We start from the raw sequence: 17,561 nt of genomic DNA, 5'->3' as shown, positions 1-17,561 counted from the left end.
CTTGTTTGACTTGTTCTTATGTGGGCAGTTGTCAGGCTTAAGCTGAGTCTCAAGGTGTTGTCTAAAAGGAGAGGCATTCATCTCAGCCACTCTTAAGAGTTTATGATTTCTGTGTGGGCTCTTTCCTAACATTGCCAGATTAAACATAGGTTTGTTTTTCTATGTCCCGGTGTGACTGCCTCCATGGTTTTGGGTTTAACTAAAGGATATATTATTTGACCTCAAAGGAATTCTTAACTTAGCTGCAATCCAAACCTTAACCCTATTTCTAAAACTAACCCCATCCTTAATGCTATCAGAAACAACAAAATAACTCTGAGCATAGGGATAACCTTAGCACCAGCCGTCACTAACCCAACTTCACTACTTAATCTTAACACTTCACTTAAACCTAACACAAACCATAACTTGAACCCTGAAAGTAAAAAAGACAAAAATAACCCCAAATAAACCAACAATCATAATTAAACAAACAAACAAACAGAAAATACTAGCCTAGCTATGACAACAACCATGACCTTAACACTAGGACCACGAAGAACACTAAATCTAACAGTAGCTTTACACCTATGAGAAGCAATATCAATAATGAAAATTCTGAAACCTCACTCTAAGCCTAGCCTAAACCCAGATCACACACTAACTCTGATCAAAACATTACCTGTAAATGCACAACTCCAGGCCAGACTAGGCTTAGCCCCGAGCAAAATCTAACCTAGTGTCTACCTTTACCCTTAATCTAGATATAAACCTAACACCAAAATCTACCTGTAAAAGTAAATTAAATTTAACCCTATTTCTTACTGAACAATAGCAATAACTCTGAATTTACCTTTATCTATAACCTAACTACAGTTTTAATCCTAATGAACATTTTCCTGGGGTCTCCTTTCTTTATGACAGCCCAGTAGTCACCAGCCCCAGAAAGGGTCCAATGTTATAAATGCCATGAATATATGGCTAGAGATATTTATGCTTAAAAATGTCTAGAGATTATTGTGTCCAGCTCATAGCCACAATCATATGGTACTTGGAGGAATTTATCTCAATGGTTCTATGGATTTGACACTAAGTTAATAATATTGGTGGAGCCGGACGGTGGTGGCGCACGCCTTTAATCCCAGCACTTGGGAGGCAGAGGTAGGCGGATCTCTGTGAGTTCGAGGCCAGCCTGGTCTACGAGAGCTAGTTCCGGGACAGGAACCAAAAGGCTACGGAGAAACCCTGTCTCGAAAATCAAAAAAAAAAAAAAAGAAAAAAGAAAAAAAGAAATAATATTGGTGGATAATAGAGGAGCCAGCACTTCATCTTAACTACTGATTGTCCTTCTTGATACCAATTTAGGTATAATGCTTGGCGTTTTCATAGATTATTAAAAGTCATTTTAAAAAGAAAATTGGGGAGCATTTCAAATGTGCAGATAGGCAGCCACCTAATCTTGGACCAAAACTTCCTTACATTACAACCAGGTGCAATGGGAGGAGGTAGTCAGGACAAGGAAGGATGGGTGTGGCTTGGAACGGCTGGGGCTACAGGTGAATGTGAAGCCAGGGATTGAGATGGAGCCAACACTCACATTATTCTCACCGGAGTCAAGCTCTATGGAGTTTCTTTGTTTTTGCAGCAACTGTAGGGTTGCCACCTTGGAGCGGGTAGCACTGATTTGGGAGGGTTAGGGCGAAAGAACTCTGAGCTCATCAGTCTTTACCCTCAAGTTGCTTTTGTGTACTGACGGATTTTGCTACCTCACAGTTTCACTCACCATGGCTTTAGTCTCACGTTATTTTTGTTCTAAAGAGACTTCCCTGACGATGTCACTATTTAAGAGAAAAACATCCCCTTCTCTTTTCTGTTGCACTCCTCTGCCTCACAGAGTACCACAGAGCCTCTTCCATCTCTCTCTCTCTCTCTGTGCTTCTGTCTCAGTCCAAGGTCTAGGATTGCCTCCGGAAGGACGCACACATCAGCGGTCCATCTCTCCCCGTCCCTTGGGAAGATGTCATTCAGCTGAGTGACTGAGCGGAAGACCTGAACAGCACAAGAGTTATTTTTCATAGCTTCCCCTTTCCTTTTCATAACTCTATAGTTGTAAAAGCCACACTAAACTTGACAGAGGTGCTGAGGTGAGCAGTCTGTGGAGGAAGGAATAAAAGAGGTGCACAAAGCGTCTGTACCAATAACACCAGATATTACTTTTTTACTGGCCATGGCTTTTGTCAGGAGAATAACCTATCATAAATCTTAATAAAAAGTGAAAAACCTAGTTCTAGATTAAGCAAGTTAAGATGTAGGCTGTGCAGTCCAAATGAAATTCCTCTTTCTCTCATTCCTGCCCCTCTATTGCCACTGATGCCTCTGTGTAGATGCGCACATATGCACACATGCAAAAATTAAACTCACATGGCCATCCATCCCGAACAATTTTGCTCTGGTGAGAATTATCTTGTACACACTTCAAAGCAATTATTTTACTTCCTGAACTTTTATAGAACGTACTATAGAATTAGAGAAGCCATGAAGAATAAAGCAATAACTTAACTCCCTCAGTAAAGCCTCCTTTGGTCCTGTAGCCTAGGGACTCCTTTAATAGCCCTTCTGTTCGCACGTGGTATTTTCCCAGAAGTACCATGTGCAGTTCCGGGGCTAATATTGGTAAATCGGAATAGAATAAAACAAGAAAAATATCCCATGGAAACACATGGGAAAGGGGAAGTAGATGCAAAGTCTCACCTCTAACTAAGAAATTATTCGTAGCTGACACCAGTTGGGAAAGGGCTGGTCCTCTCAAATCAACTATCAATCATGACAATGCCTCACGGACTTGCTTATAGGACAATCTTATAGAGCAATAATTCTCAACCTATGGATTGATACCCTTTCCCAGGGGCCAATTAAGATCATCAGAAAACATGGATATTTGCATTCTGATTCATAACAGTAGCAAAATTACAGTTATGAAGTAGCAATGAAAATAATTTCATGGTTGGGGCATCACAGCATGAAGTATTAATCAGTCTCAACATTAGGAAGGTTGAGAAGCACTGTTATAGAGACATTGTCTCCATTAGGATTCTGTTTTTCTGAGATATGTGTAGGTTTATGACAAGTGGAAAAAACGAAACAAAACAAAAAACAACCATCACAAATAGGATAGAAGGGAGGTTACAACTTCCAGTAAACCTTTATATTTTTAACATAGATTGTCATCGTATATTTTGCTAAGATACTGTTTTATTGAAGACAATGCTAGCAATCTAAGGGACCTACCCTAAGGTTAGATACCATGAGAATATTTATAGGGAAAGCTAGGGTGGAAATTATGTAAATATTTAATCCAAATTCTGACAGATGACATTTGAGAAATGTTGAGGATGTAGTTTGAGCAAGAAAATAAATAATGCTACAAACAATGATAGGAATTTGAACAGAGTAAAATCTGAAGATGCTTCTTCTATCAACATGAATGTTGATGAAAATCCTACATGTGAGTTTGGTTGATCTGTAGTACTAATAGTCCACATTGAATTAATAATAGATAAGTAAAAGGAGTTACATCAAAATTCAACAATGCCAGGCAATTCTTTTTTCTTACTGAATTTGCTGTGGAACAGACTGACCAAGTGGATTTTCTTAAGTTGCTTAATTGTATAGATCAATCATGGGGCAAGTAAAAGCAGATGGAGACAGGATAAAGGTGAAGAGCACAGCATCACAGCATCTCTTTTCTGTGAGATCTTCAATGTCATCATTGGGAAGCACAATGTCAATCAAGTGAGAATTGTGCTGCACTGATGACTAGCGACCTCATGCCCCAGCACGGGCCAAACATCCGTGTCTGTGTGAGTGAGAGAGTCCTGTGTGTTCTCTCTCTGTTTCTGAATCTCAGACACCTTCAGAATAAAAGCAAGTGTGTTTGAAACAATGATAGAACTGGAGAAACGAAGGCATGGAATTTATACACCCTGGAAAATGAGATAATTTCAGTAAAATATGACCAGAGCAAGAGAGTATCCCAATGTCAAGAGAGTTACTGAAGTCTCACTGTGATTCTCTTTGCTTGAAAAGTAAAAGCATGGACCTTTTGTGTTCTACTTATTATCATTTAGGGAGAGAATATTGATAGTTTTATAAATTATGACAACATAATTGCCAAATATTAACAATGTCATTCTCTCAAAGAATTCTCAAGTGCCGGAACAAATGTCAGAATTGCTTTTTATTATATTTTTCTGTGCAGCAACTTCATGTCTAAAGCTGATCTGAGCAGATGTTAGGATATCTTCCACCTTTTCCCCTTTTTTTATTTGCAACACTTTGAGAGGAATCCATTTTCAGACACAGTGAGATCCTGGATATGTTCAACTGTTTTGTGCTTGTGAAATAATCATTAGGAAATTCATTTTTTGAGTGGAGCACAGACAACCTTGATAACGGCACCTTGGTACCAAAAAGTAAAAACATTTCTGATAATGATTTAAATATATGGATGCCTTTCTGTATGCTGATGGACTCAAGCTGATTCCATTAGAGGTCAACAATATACCCAGCACACCTACCTTACCACACATCACAGCTGCGCAGAGCAAGCGCACTGTGGAGAATCCACCGTTCATCACTTCTGTCTGGGGTATGTCCCCCGGCCAGGACTCTGGGATTCTTGCTTTTCTCTTTAGATAGTTACAAATGTATAGACTTCTCAGATTCACCAGCTTAACTGAAATTGATGCTCTCTCTGTACTTCATAACTTTCTTATAGATTTTTGTAAATTTTGAAAAAGTTTTCTTTGTAAATTCTTGTAAATGGCTCCCTGTACCATTTTACTATTCCTGTGTCCTTGTATTGTTTTTCTCAGAGGAACTGGGGCCTCGCATGTGCTATGCACCTGCATGAGCCCTTTCCTGGCTAAGCTGCTTTTGCCAGTCCCTGCAGCTAAAACATCACTTATCCTCAAAGGCCAGCCATAGTCCCCATTGGGATCCCCCTCACTTCTAAAGTGTTCATGCCTGTGTATATGATCTCTCTCCTGTGAACCCAAACACGGCAAACCCATACCTTGCTAGGTAAGCCCTTCAGCCTTTGACCTGATTGGCATATGGCAAGGACTTGTTTTCAACCTGCTTTATGACAGTTCTCAGGGGAGTGAGCATCCTCCATTCTGTGTTAGCATGTCTGCTAGTGTCCTCCTTGTCTGGGTCATGTTCAGACAGCAATATTGATGAGAAAATTCATAGATGCTACATCTCTCACGTTCTAGGTCACACAATCCCACTTTCTATTCCTCTGGGTCTTACAATCTTTTCACTCCCTCTTCCAAAATGATCCCTGAGGCTTAGGTGTAGCAGTGTTTTGTAGATGTATCCCTTGGCATTGGTACCCAAAACCCTGCATTTCAACAGGTTGTAGGTTTCTGTAATGGCCTCAGTGTATTGAAAAGAGACGTTTCCTTCATGAGGAATGAAAATTACACTTACCTATAAATATAAGGATAAATATTAGGAATGTAGTTAGGATTTATGCTCATTCAGTAAAATAGCAGTTGTAGATTCTCCTCCAAGATCCATGATTTCATTCCATAAGGTACAGTGGTTGAAACACATTATTTTTCATCCATTTTTGTATTGGTTTTGTCTCCAGAAGCAGGGTCTCTCAGTCAATTATGTCTAAGGCAGGGAGTAGTCAACTAAATTCACTGGTATTATCATGGTTCAATTGACAAGTGCCTTTTTTAATAATCATATAATCAAACAAACAACAAAAAAAAACATGCCTACAGCATTGTTGCAGGACACATCTTCACAGAAGTGTAGCGTTATAGCTACATCTTAATAGTGTCTCACTCCAAAGAAAATCAATATATGTATTCAGGTATGCACTTACCTCCAGATCTAGGTATGTTGCTAGAACGATACGATGTATATGAGCACTACTTAAGGACCTTAATGTATCTTGTTATCTTAGCATCTTTGTTGTTCTGTGGGCTCCCAGCTACGATAATCTCCCGGGAGGTCTCTATCTGCAGTGTTGGGGTAGTACTAGGGACCTGCAGTGTTAGGAGAAGGGCTAGGCTGGCATTTACAGGTTTCACTTTGTGTGTTTCTGTCCTGTACACTCACTACATGATCTCTGTTAAACTTTCTTGGAGGTTTCTGAACTTCAGCTCTATTTATTCTTTCTTCTGTTGCTTCAAGTTTCTCTTTCTAATTCTGGGCCTGCTTCAAGTGATATGATCCCAGACTCTACCCACCAGCTCACAGGAGCCTTTAGGGACTTTCTACACAGTGTCTTTATTTTCCATGGCACATAAAGCATCTTTCTCCAAAATATTTTTTTGTTATACACCTTTCTCTTGGAGTTCTATCTTGCTGAATGTTGAATTTTCAACTGCCAAATAATTTTACCGATTTTCAGGATGTCGCAAAACCTTTGATAAGTGGTTAACTGATGCTGCTCCAGAAAATTTTAAAAAAAGGCTTGATGTTAAAAATGAAATAGAGGACTTCAGTGAAAATATAGTCAGGAATTAAATCTGAAGAGGAGAGAAATGTCTAGTGACCTTTAGATCTCCTGAACATTTAATGGGGAGACTGGGGGCAAATGCAGGAGCAGGTTTCTGCTGCTTCTGTGAAATGCTTAATATCTTTCTATACTTCACTTATAAAATATTTCACAGTAAAATATGACCAGATTAGTAGTGAAAATAAACCTTGGGTAGCTACCAGAGTGAGCAAAAGAGACAAACGCCATGCGTAAGAAGCTGGTTATTTAGAGTACACATACAAAGGATTATGCTCCTTTCTTCATTAATTCATGGCTTAGTGTGTTGGGCTCCATTCTATTTCTCTCCTTTATTTTGTTATCAAGCAGGCTTATTTATTGGTATAAATTTTTTAGTCAAAGGATTTCCTGTGAACTGCCATTCAGAAAAACTAATAAGCACTGAAAATAAAGTGGAGAAAAGTAGGAAAGAAAGAAGATATGGTCAAAACCAAGGACAGGGAGGGCCATCTTCCTTTGATTATTAAGTGTTTATTAAAGTCACTTGCCCACAGGACGAAGCACCCAAAAGAAAGACTTTAGGTGACGATGGGCTTCAAAGGTCCTGCTCAGTGGGAGCTGACAATACTGCAATAAGTGGAAAATTATGGTAGAGGGCAAAGTTGTTCTCTTTGTGCCAGTGAGGAAGCACAGAGAGGCTAAGGGAGGGTCCAGCAACAAGACACATCCTTTATAGCCATGGCACCCAAGGACGTATTTCCTTTATCCTGCCCCCATCTTCTTATGGGCCATCCAGTATGCCCTCATCAAAGGATTAGCCCAGAGATGAAATTATCCCATGAGCCAATACCCCAGGAACAAAGCCTTTAGCTGGTGACATTTTGGAGGATGCTTTATTGCCAAGCCATGCTCCATGGTTTATTTGGAGATTTGTGAAATGCCACACACATCTAGGCAGGCACTCCTTCTTGGTGACTAACGTAAAGCTGCAAGTCTAGTTAGTGCGCACTGTAGAGTGTAAGATGAGTTCTGCCTTAAGCTGACAAGTCTGAAGGTTGACTTTCTTTCCCCCTGTGATTGGCAGCTAGGAGCACAAAGTCATTTCCTTTACCATTAACATGAACCAGTGTTGGCTATCTTTAATGTCAAGGAAGAACTCAATACCCTGAAGACTACCTGTCTCTGGTTGTTTACAGAACAACTTTCTACCATATCAAAGAAGATATGCATATTCATTTAAAATATTATGCATAACCAAAACTGGCTACAATGTTCTGCTTCTTTCCCCTACTATATGAGAGTCAGAGAGCTCACAGTAGAGTCACACAGTAGGGTTTCTGATATGGGATTCTCCTCTGTGTGCTGTGAATTTGTTTTGTTACCATTGGTTAATAAAAATGTTGCTTTGGCCTATAGCAGGGCAAAATAGAGTTAGGCAAAAAAGCTAAACTGAATGCAGGGAGAAAGAAGGTGGAGTCAGCAAGATGCCATGTATCTGCCACAGGAGAAAGACACCGGAATCTTACCAGCAAGCCAAAAGCCTCATGGAAAAATATAAAATAATAGAAATGGGTTAATTTAAGAATTAAGAGATCGCTAGAAACATGCCTGAACCATTGGGCAAACAGTCTTGTAATTAATATAGTTTCCATGTGATCAATTGGGTCTGGGCAGCTGGGAAACAAAGTACAGTCTCTCCTTACAGGTTTTAGGTGTTACTTCCTTCTCTCGCCACAGATCAGACAATGTTGACTAACTAACTCACGTTATTTATTAGGAAAGATTTCTTTACCAAAACTTAACTACCTTTGCCTATTTCTTTCATTATTCCCTTTCTCCTCTTAAGAAAAGTTATTTTATTTGTTTTTGCTTTTTGTTTGTTTGTGTGTTCGCTTTGTAGTTTCTCCTATATATAGCTCCTTCTGAGTAAAAACTTTGAAACTGCAGATCAATTTTCCAGGAATTTCAGACCATAAAAGAATAAGTAAATATGGTCTATTTTTTGCTATTTTTATGATACTATTTGACAGGGAAACGTCTATGTAGGGTGGTAAGAATAGATATGCTTGTGTGTGCCTCTGCTCACCTGTTTTATGATACTATTTTACAAGGACACATCTATGTAGGATGGTGAGAATAACAGATACGCTTGCGTGTGCCTCTGCTCACCTGTTTTAATCACCACTTTAGTAGCTGTTCTTCTCTTAGTGGGCATTTGTTTTCTAGTTATGATCAACACATAGAACATGACAGTACAGCTTATTAGCTCTATATTCTGCATGTGTTACATAATTGTGATTAAGAAAAATAATTACAGTAGGTAAAATGTGTCAATAGCTATTCTTGTAAGTATAAATTCATTTATAGCCATTATAAATGAGTCAATTAGAGAACAATCATATCTAACATTGATTCTAGTCATAATGACCACACTAAGATTTCTCACAGCAAAACCAGTTGTAGACGTTGGGCATTGAAAAAATCTTATGGAATCAAGGCCCTTTACTGAATCATGTTTTCTCTACATCGCAAACCTTCTCATGCCTGCTATATTATTGGGAACCTTGGTGACAGAATTGCTCTTATACACAGTTCAAGATAAGAACCAGGAGTGTTCTCCTTACTGTCAAGGCCAAATTTCACATTTAACTAATATGAACTGAATGGTCTCTGCCCACACTCTGCTTCATATGCTAAAATAATAATCTCCAATGTAATGATATTTGGCAGTGGGCAATTGAGAGATGAGCAGATTTTGGTGAAGTCATAGGGATCATCTCCCAATGGGATTAGTTCCTTTATATATTAGATACCGGTGTATGTGGTCTCCCTCTCCATTCCCTGCAAGCACACAGTAAAAACGTGTCTTGAAAAGACCATTATCAGAAGACAGCCATGCTGGTTTCCTGATCTCTGGACTTCAATACCTATCTAGATTCTGAAGAACCAAATTTTCACTGATTTGAGCATCCAATATGTGCATTTTGTTATGTCAATCCATGTCTGATGATTTAGATATATATTCTTCCTTAGCAATAGAGCATGATCTGGATGGCAGAAAAAAAATTATTCGATATTTTTTCACTTCTAGGTAAGGATTTAAAGACCTGAAAAATCTTATTTTCTCTCCTGGGCAAACTCTCCAATGCCTGCTGAGCTATTCTTTGTTCTCCAATTCACAAAGAGACATACAAACAAGAGAGTGGAATATTGATAGAGTTAGGGACAGATTTAGACAGAGAATGAGGCAGATAGAGAGACAGAGAAAGAGAGGGAGACAACATTTTCATTGTTAAGATTGCTCTGGAGTATGACATTTTTGAACTTGGAATCATGTATTTGGTTTCCAGAAGCTTTGAAGATGGAAAAATAGTGTTCATTTTGATGTTTAAAACCCTCTAGAGTTTCATCTCAATAAACCTGCCATCCATTAATGTCTTAGAAGATTATAATAACACTAGAGTCTTTGTTAGCAGGTAAGTGGCCCTGAGTTCTCCAAAACTCAATATCCATAGGGATGTAGAGTGTCTCCAAAACATCCAAACAGTCTCCTCTTTTTCCAACTTTGTCGTCATTTTGGCTGGAAGTGTGTGGCATGAAATGACAGAGTGTGAACAGAACCAGCAAGCGTATCTGCTAGAAACAATGCACTTCTTGCATCTCTTTCTTGGTATGATGACTGTGAAGAACATGCTCTACATGTTATACCTACAGTAGAGAAATAATGCCTAACCCACATCCAGCCTCTGTTTGCATGGCTAATAGGACTGCATTGTGTGAAGCTTTATGTCCTGGTGGTTTTATCACAGGAGAAAACAGTGTTTGCCTGATGGAGGAAGGTCATTAGCTAATAAAGGAACTGCATTGGCCCATTTCATTGATTAGAAGATAGGTGGGAGGAGTAAACAGAACAAAACGCTGAGAGGAAGAGGAAGTGAGGTCAGACTCCACAGCTCTCCTCTCTGGAGCAGACGCCTCAGAGAGACACCATGCTTCCAGCTCCCAGGCAGATGCAAGCAATGAAGCTCCGACCCAGGATGGACATAGGCTAGAATCTTCCCGGTAAGCGCACCTAGGGGCACTACACAGATGATTAGAAATGGGCTAAATTAATATGTGAGAATTAGCCTAGAAGAGGTTAGATAGGAATGGGCCAAAGCAGTGTTTAAATGAATACAGTTTGTGTGTTGTTATTTCGGGGCAAAAGCTAGCCGAGCAGGCAGCTGGGGTGTTGGGGGACGCAGCCCCGCTGCCATCCTTATTACTACATTTGCCTTGCTTGTTACATCTACAATCAAGATTCATCCTCAATCTGGAGTCCTGCCTCTCTATGTCTCTACCTTTAGGAAAATAACATATTTGCAAATCTCTTCATATCCAAAGGCCTCTGAATTTGCTCCCCTACTTCTTTACATTTCACAACATACCACTATTTTGTTATTTGATAAGGACCAGTATTATAACTGAGTGATTATTTACATTTTTAATATGTATATTGTCTTCTTTTCATATATCACCAACAGATGGTTTTAACCATGATTTTCAATAAGACATTTTTCTTTTTAAATTTATGTGCACTCTATCTTTGGCCTCTCATGTAAGGGTAATGAAATTGATACTTGAAAATTATGCTAAGTGTTTATAAATAACAACTGCCCCTGCTGCTTCTTAGCAGAGGTAACAGAACTTTGAACAGTATTCTAAATATCTCTAGGGGGAGAAATGAATGCTACACTTGAATTCATTAAAAGGAACAGTGTGATTCACTGATCATAGACACCGAGAATATGTGATCTCACTCTACATTGCAAATATAAATACATGTTATCTACAGTCATCTGGGGGCAGTGGTGACCATAAACTATCCTCCAACATGACCTGCATTTACTGATGCAAACCTGGCTCAATGATTAGTTTCTTTGCATTGGCAAAGATCCAGTTTGTCTCATGAGTTTCGAGCAAATCGAGATAGACTGATTTTTCAGACATTGCTAGTCATTAAGACATTGTTAGTTAGCATTACAGTGAGTTTTTGTTCTCTACTCAAATTTGGGGCTATTGCATTGATTTGAACAGAAAAGTTCAATTTATGAGATAAGAGAAAGTTATTCTCAACATGGCAGGATTTTATGTATTTATTTTGAGGCAGCATCTTACATAGCCTAGGATGGCCTCAGCTCCCTGATTAGCTAAGTGTGATCAGGTACTTAGGATCGTCTTGACTATGCCTCCCCAGTGCTATAAATACAGGCCTCATCGCTACAGCCAGTTTCTGTGATGTTGGGGATCAAACCCAGGCACTTGTTCATGCTAGGCAAGCAGTCAACAATGAGCCATATTTCCAGCTTCATTCTGACTAGTCAGGTCATCAGAGGGATGATTTCTTTGAGAGCACAAGTCCCAGGGTTGACTCCACAGAGAGTTTGCTGACTGGTCCTGCATCAGCAGGAATTTATAAAAAGAGTTTTGCTTGCTTCTGGATCAGTGAGCAACCACCTAACCTTATGGTTGAATTTAAATTTTAGCATAATGAAGTAGATAGCATGGCCAAGAAACCCAAAGTTAAGTCTCTGGTTCCCATTCTGACTGCTTTAAATAACACAAATTCATATGTAGAAACAACATCCATTTGAGCTAAGAAATAAAAATGCAGTAGATGACCAAATGCATATTAAGAAGTCTAAGAAAAGACTGGCCATAAGGGAGACCATTTGGATATTTTGTCCTGAGCTGAGGATGAAACCCCCCTTTCTGTTCCCATGGTGGTAATGATTGAGTTGGTTTCTCCTCAGAGTGATGTATCACAACTGTGTTTGAAACTTAGCTTTGTTTAAGTATCTCTGGATCTAAGAAATTGTCCTACAGTGAAATAACCTATCCTTTACTCTAGGTAGTGCATAGGCCACCCTGTCTTTTATTAGTGTATATTAATTATACAAGGATGGATTTGAATGCAGAATATTTTCTTCTGGGATGTCATAGATATTCATTTACAACTCTTTAAAAGCACCAATCATTTTTAAATTGCTTCATTCTTGCTTTTGTTGATCTTGTAGACCAATCACCAAGTGAATGAGAAAATGAGGTTTCTTCACTGCCTCACCCAACACAGAGCCTGGCAATGCTTAGCATCCTGAATTTAAGTCAGGAAGAAAATAAGTTTGATAAAAATAAAATCAAGGTAGAAATATTTGTATTTTTCAAATGCCTAGCATTTAACAGGAGTTTCATATTTATCAGCTATCACATTTTCTAATGATTTTGTCATGTTACTTTTATGCACTCTTTATTAGCTGCATTTTATGTTTGAGATAATTAATCCCTGGATAGAATAAGGGATTGCTCAGGTTTTTAATAGCTGAAAATGTAAAAAAAAAAAAAGATGGTATCTACTTCCTTACAAAATTACAAACAATTGGGCGATATTTTATTCTGACTCTAAGAAAGAAAGGAAATGGGATAGAAAATGATTATGAAGGAAAGGGATGGAAAGAAGGAAGGAAGGAAGGAAGGAAGGAAGGAAGGAAGGAAGGAAGGAAGGAAGGGAGGGAGGAAGGAAGGAGAGAAGGGAGGGAGGTAGGGAGGGAGGGAGGGAGGAAGGAAGGAAGGAAGGAAGGAAGGAAGGAAGGAAGGAAGGAAGGAAGGAAGGAAAATCAGGAGGTAGGGAAGGCAGGCAAGAGCTTGAGCTTGAGATGGTGAACTGTAAACATAGAGAGAAGACAGACAGCAGTATTGAAGCTTAAGTCCTGAACCCTGGGCATCTCTGACATTGCCTACTGTGTGAGTCACTGTCCTACTGTGAGTCATTTTCATACACTAACCATGGTTTTTACAGGTATATAAAAAGGATTCGCAAATGAACTACACAGAGAGTAGAAGAGACATTTCTGAAACATCTTCTTGACTTTATCTAGTTTTAGGATTTTCTGTAGTGTGAATTCTGAAAGATCATGGCTTCTTCGGTGATACAAATCAAATTTGAGCATCAAATCAGTTAGTCAGGCAAGGCTTGTGGCAACATTGAGAGAGGGAAAAAAAATCAATGAAGAAATTAAAATAGACACAAATCCAGATTTCCCTTCTCTGACAGCTTGGCTGTAAGACTGTTTTGGCAGGTTTCTAGGGAAAAAGAAGCAAAATGGTCCAAGTGATCAACTGTTTTCTAGTGTCTAAAATACCTGCTTTACTCCAAGTCCTGTCATACAGATTTATTGTTTTAATTTTCAACACAAATTTGAGTCTTTTCAGGAATGGATCTTCAGCAAGACCTGCTTTGGGATTTGTTTCCCAGCAAACCGCATCATGGCTGTGGGATATTCATTTTAGTAGAGAGAGGGAACAGAGTCTGTGTTTTTCAGCTTAGAACAGAGTTTCAAATACCATCTTAGCTTTACCATCCCTGGGCCAGTGCCTGAGGGACTTTGTGGGACTCAAGACCTTTCTTTTTTAGAAACCATACAATCTCACATGATTAGGATATACTTTTAAATAATTCTTCAGAAATCAAAATACTTTTTGACAGATTAAGAGGAGTTATGATTTGATCAGAATTTTTTTCCCCTAGGCTCCCATGTTGAACAGTTGGTCTTAACCTGTGCTGCTGATGTGAGGTGAAGGAACTTTCAGAGCTGTATCCCAGAAGACATCTGTGCCTGGGAGTGTGTCCTTGAAGGTGTAGAGGGGCACTGGACTTTTCTCTCTGAGCTGTTTACCTCTACCATGAAGTCAAGATACATCTCTCCTATTGTTAAGGTGTTTATCTCAAGTTACAGCAACAGAAAGCTGACTAACATACTAGACACTGAGAAATTTTTAATACTCAGTCTCATAACCACCAGTGCACAAAAGTCACCATAGAAAGTTTTAGCAAAGAAAAGAAGAATAATCAAAGTGATAGGGCAATTTGCAAAAATGGAGATAGTATTGGTGTACTCCTAATGGGTAAAAGTACCCTTCTCGAAATAACTTCACTCACCAAGGAGTTAAAAATTAATGTCCATGTTCCTCTAAACCATTGCTTGAAAATAACTTTGATAGGTCATAAGAATTATTGACTTTGTTGGGTCTGGATTTATATAGCAGACACACCTCTGGGCATGTTTGTAAGGGAGCTTTTCTATTAGACTAATTGGAAAGGGGAGCTCACTTTAATGTAGTTAGCATCATCTCATGGGCAGGGATAATGGACTGGTAAAAAGGAGAAAAATAGCAAGGCATCGACATTCATCATGCCCTGCTTCTTGTCTGAATGCAGTGTAACTAAAGCTTCAAGGCCCCGCTGCTTCATTGACTTCCCTGCCATGATGGACCACACTCTCAAGTTGTAGGCCAGCACAAAGCTTTCTGCCCTGACACCGCTTGTGTTATGTGTGTTGTTACAGCAGTGGGAAATATCACAGACACAATAACTAAGTAAGAATGATGACATATTTGTAAAATTCTAGTGATGTGTGTATTCTCTTCATAAATATTTGCATGTACCTATAAGACCAGCAAGTGAATAAAATGGAATCAGTCTACTATGGCAGATAGTCTCTACTATTGTATTGAAGATGGATATAGGAAAGTTAAACCTTCTTAAAAGCTGTCAGTGAGCAGATGGAAGATCAATAGCAGATGCTTCCTTAGTCTGTTTCCTTGAATACCCCCACTTTGCTATTTATCACATAAAAGATGCCCCATGGATACTTGACTCAGGCAATGGTCCAAGCTATGGCGATCGACTGTGGTGATGTAGGGATACTAACTAGATCTGTTTCTCTCCCTTTTCACATACTTGCATTTTGCTTGTCTTGGTGATATTCCTAAAACTAGTTGAAGGCTATGGTAACTTAAACAGCAGCAACTATGGGGAACATTGTGGGGTGAGGCAGAGGGACGGAGAATAAAGGAGAAGGTGAGAAAGAGAAGCTTCAAAAACCACAAAGGCGTTTGGGACATCACTTCCTCTGCTGAAGTAAGAGTTGGAGTGGTTTGGCAGTGCAGAGAGCACCACTGTTACTTAACAATTGTGTGGGTTTCAGGTATCTTAATGAGGCAGGAACACCTCTATGGTTTCTTAGGATTCTTGAGCTGTAAGAATTTATCGAAATAAAATAATCTACATTCCTTCTCATCTACTCAGCAGGGAAATAAAATTCAAATCAGTCATGTGTCTGGTGTGGAGGAGGATTTGTCCATATGCTTCAATCCCTTTCATTTGTCTCTTTTGAAAAATAATATTAATTTTTTAGTGTTTTTTATCTTAACTTTCCCCTTATTATGCCTTTAATTGGAAAGACAGGAATCAGGAGAACACGGTGCACACAAAGCACCCAATATGGCTTATCTGCATGGTGCTCTTTGGATGAACTTGTCATCTAATACAAAGAAGAAATTTATTTCAAGGATATTTCATGAACGAAATTATATCAATATTTTTACTTAACACATCGCCTTACTTGGCTGAAAAAAAGCACTCTGCAAGAACACACTTTGGATGAGGAAGAAATCCATTTTACTGAAGAAAAAAAGCAGAGCACACTGAACCGGCAACAGCTTAGTCAGTAGCAGAAAGGAACTGCCAGCCCTCTCCTCTGCCGTGCAGAGTGTTTCACTGTGATGTCATCATGTCTGTTGTCTTGCTTTTGAGCCTGCTCTGTGAGGGCCAGTTCTCAGACTTTGTTCAGACCCATGTTGTCTTCTTTCCCCTGTCCCATTTTCTGCCTCTGGGTTTACAGTTCCAGATGGTAGCTTAGATCTTTATGATATTTTAATTGATTTTGTGGTAAAGGCCAATTTCATCCTTTAGCCTGTAGCTATCTCCTATCAAAACTGCTGATTGGGTTTCCATTGTACGTTTATGGCCGTTATATTTAAAATTAATTGATTTACAATGCAGGAGTTGCTGTCTGGGTTCCTCTCTGTTCTCCTCTGTTCTGTAGGTGATATATGTTAGTGTTACTATGCTTCAATTACTAATACTTGGCTAAAACTTCAAATCAGATACTGTGATGCTTTCTGCTTTATTTTTCAGTTTTTTATAATTTTGTTGATAATTTGGTTTGTTCTTATTTCATTTTCTTTCTGTCTTTCTTTCTTCCTTCTTTCTTCCATGAAATTTCAACAATATGAAAGACATCCACAGTGAGACCAGGGGACCAATGGAGGAATTGTTAAGAGGCCACACCCCTGGATGACGAGCTATAGTTAATTACTGGATGTCCTGAGAAGTCAAAATAAAACAAACATGTGCAGCTAATTACTGGATGTCCTGAGAAGTCAAAATAAAACAAGCATGTGCAGCTAATAAATGTTAATCAAAAGTCTTACCTATTTCAAAAATCCCTAAAAGATGAATCGCCTTTTCCCTCGACAATCCAACTGTTGAGCATTTCCCAAAAGCTTTCCACAATTGTATGTCAAACACCGCGTGTTTTGTCATGTATGTTTCTGACCCATAGAAACGCAGGACAGAATGGCTGTTACTAGAAATAAGAGGTAAAGGGAAGGCAATAGTTGAAATACCAGTTACAAGGAAGAAATGTTTGCTTTTTCTTGAGATCTGTTAGCAAGCAGGTGAGCACACTTAGCAGTGAGTACTACAGACTTTAGTATCACCTGAAGTATAACTCTCAAATGCTCTCGTCACAAGTTGTCAAGTGATGTTTTGGTTTCCCAGCTTGATCTACATAGGTTTACATGACATTCAAATATAAGAGCATTATATTGTACAACACAAAATGATACAAGTATGATTTTTCAATATATAGTTTTGGAATGATAGAGCCTTAAAGTTGAGAGAAATTAGGTAGAGCAAATATTAAACTGCCCAGGGCCTTTTGGAATCATGAAGCTTCAGGATCATTGCCTAGATTTTTGCTGTCATATTTTCAACTACAACATCTCTAAGTATGAAGAAATTAGCAAAACTGTCTGCCTTGGTGTGCCATCTGTGAAACAGAGACTATCAGCTTGTGCTTTGTAAATAGGTCTTGGTACTAGATCAATGATGAATACAAACCACATTCTACATGGGAAGCTGCTGACGTTACTTGCTAAGATGTCAGAGTCTTTGTGATACTGG

This window comes from Microtus pennsylvanicus, chromosome 7 (assembly GCF_037038515.1).
Source record: "Microtus pennsylvanicus isolate mMicPen1 chromosome 7, mMicPen1.hap1, whole genome shotgun sequence".
NCBI lineage: Eukaryota > Metazoa > Chordata > Mammalia > Rodentia > Cricetidae > Microtus > Microtus pennsylvanicus.
The sequence above is the reverse complement of the archived record's forward strand: the minus strand, read 5'-3'. Positions refer to the sequence as shown.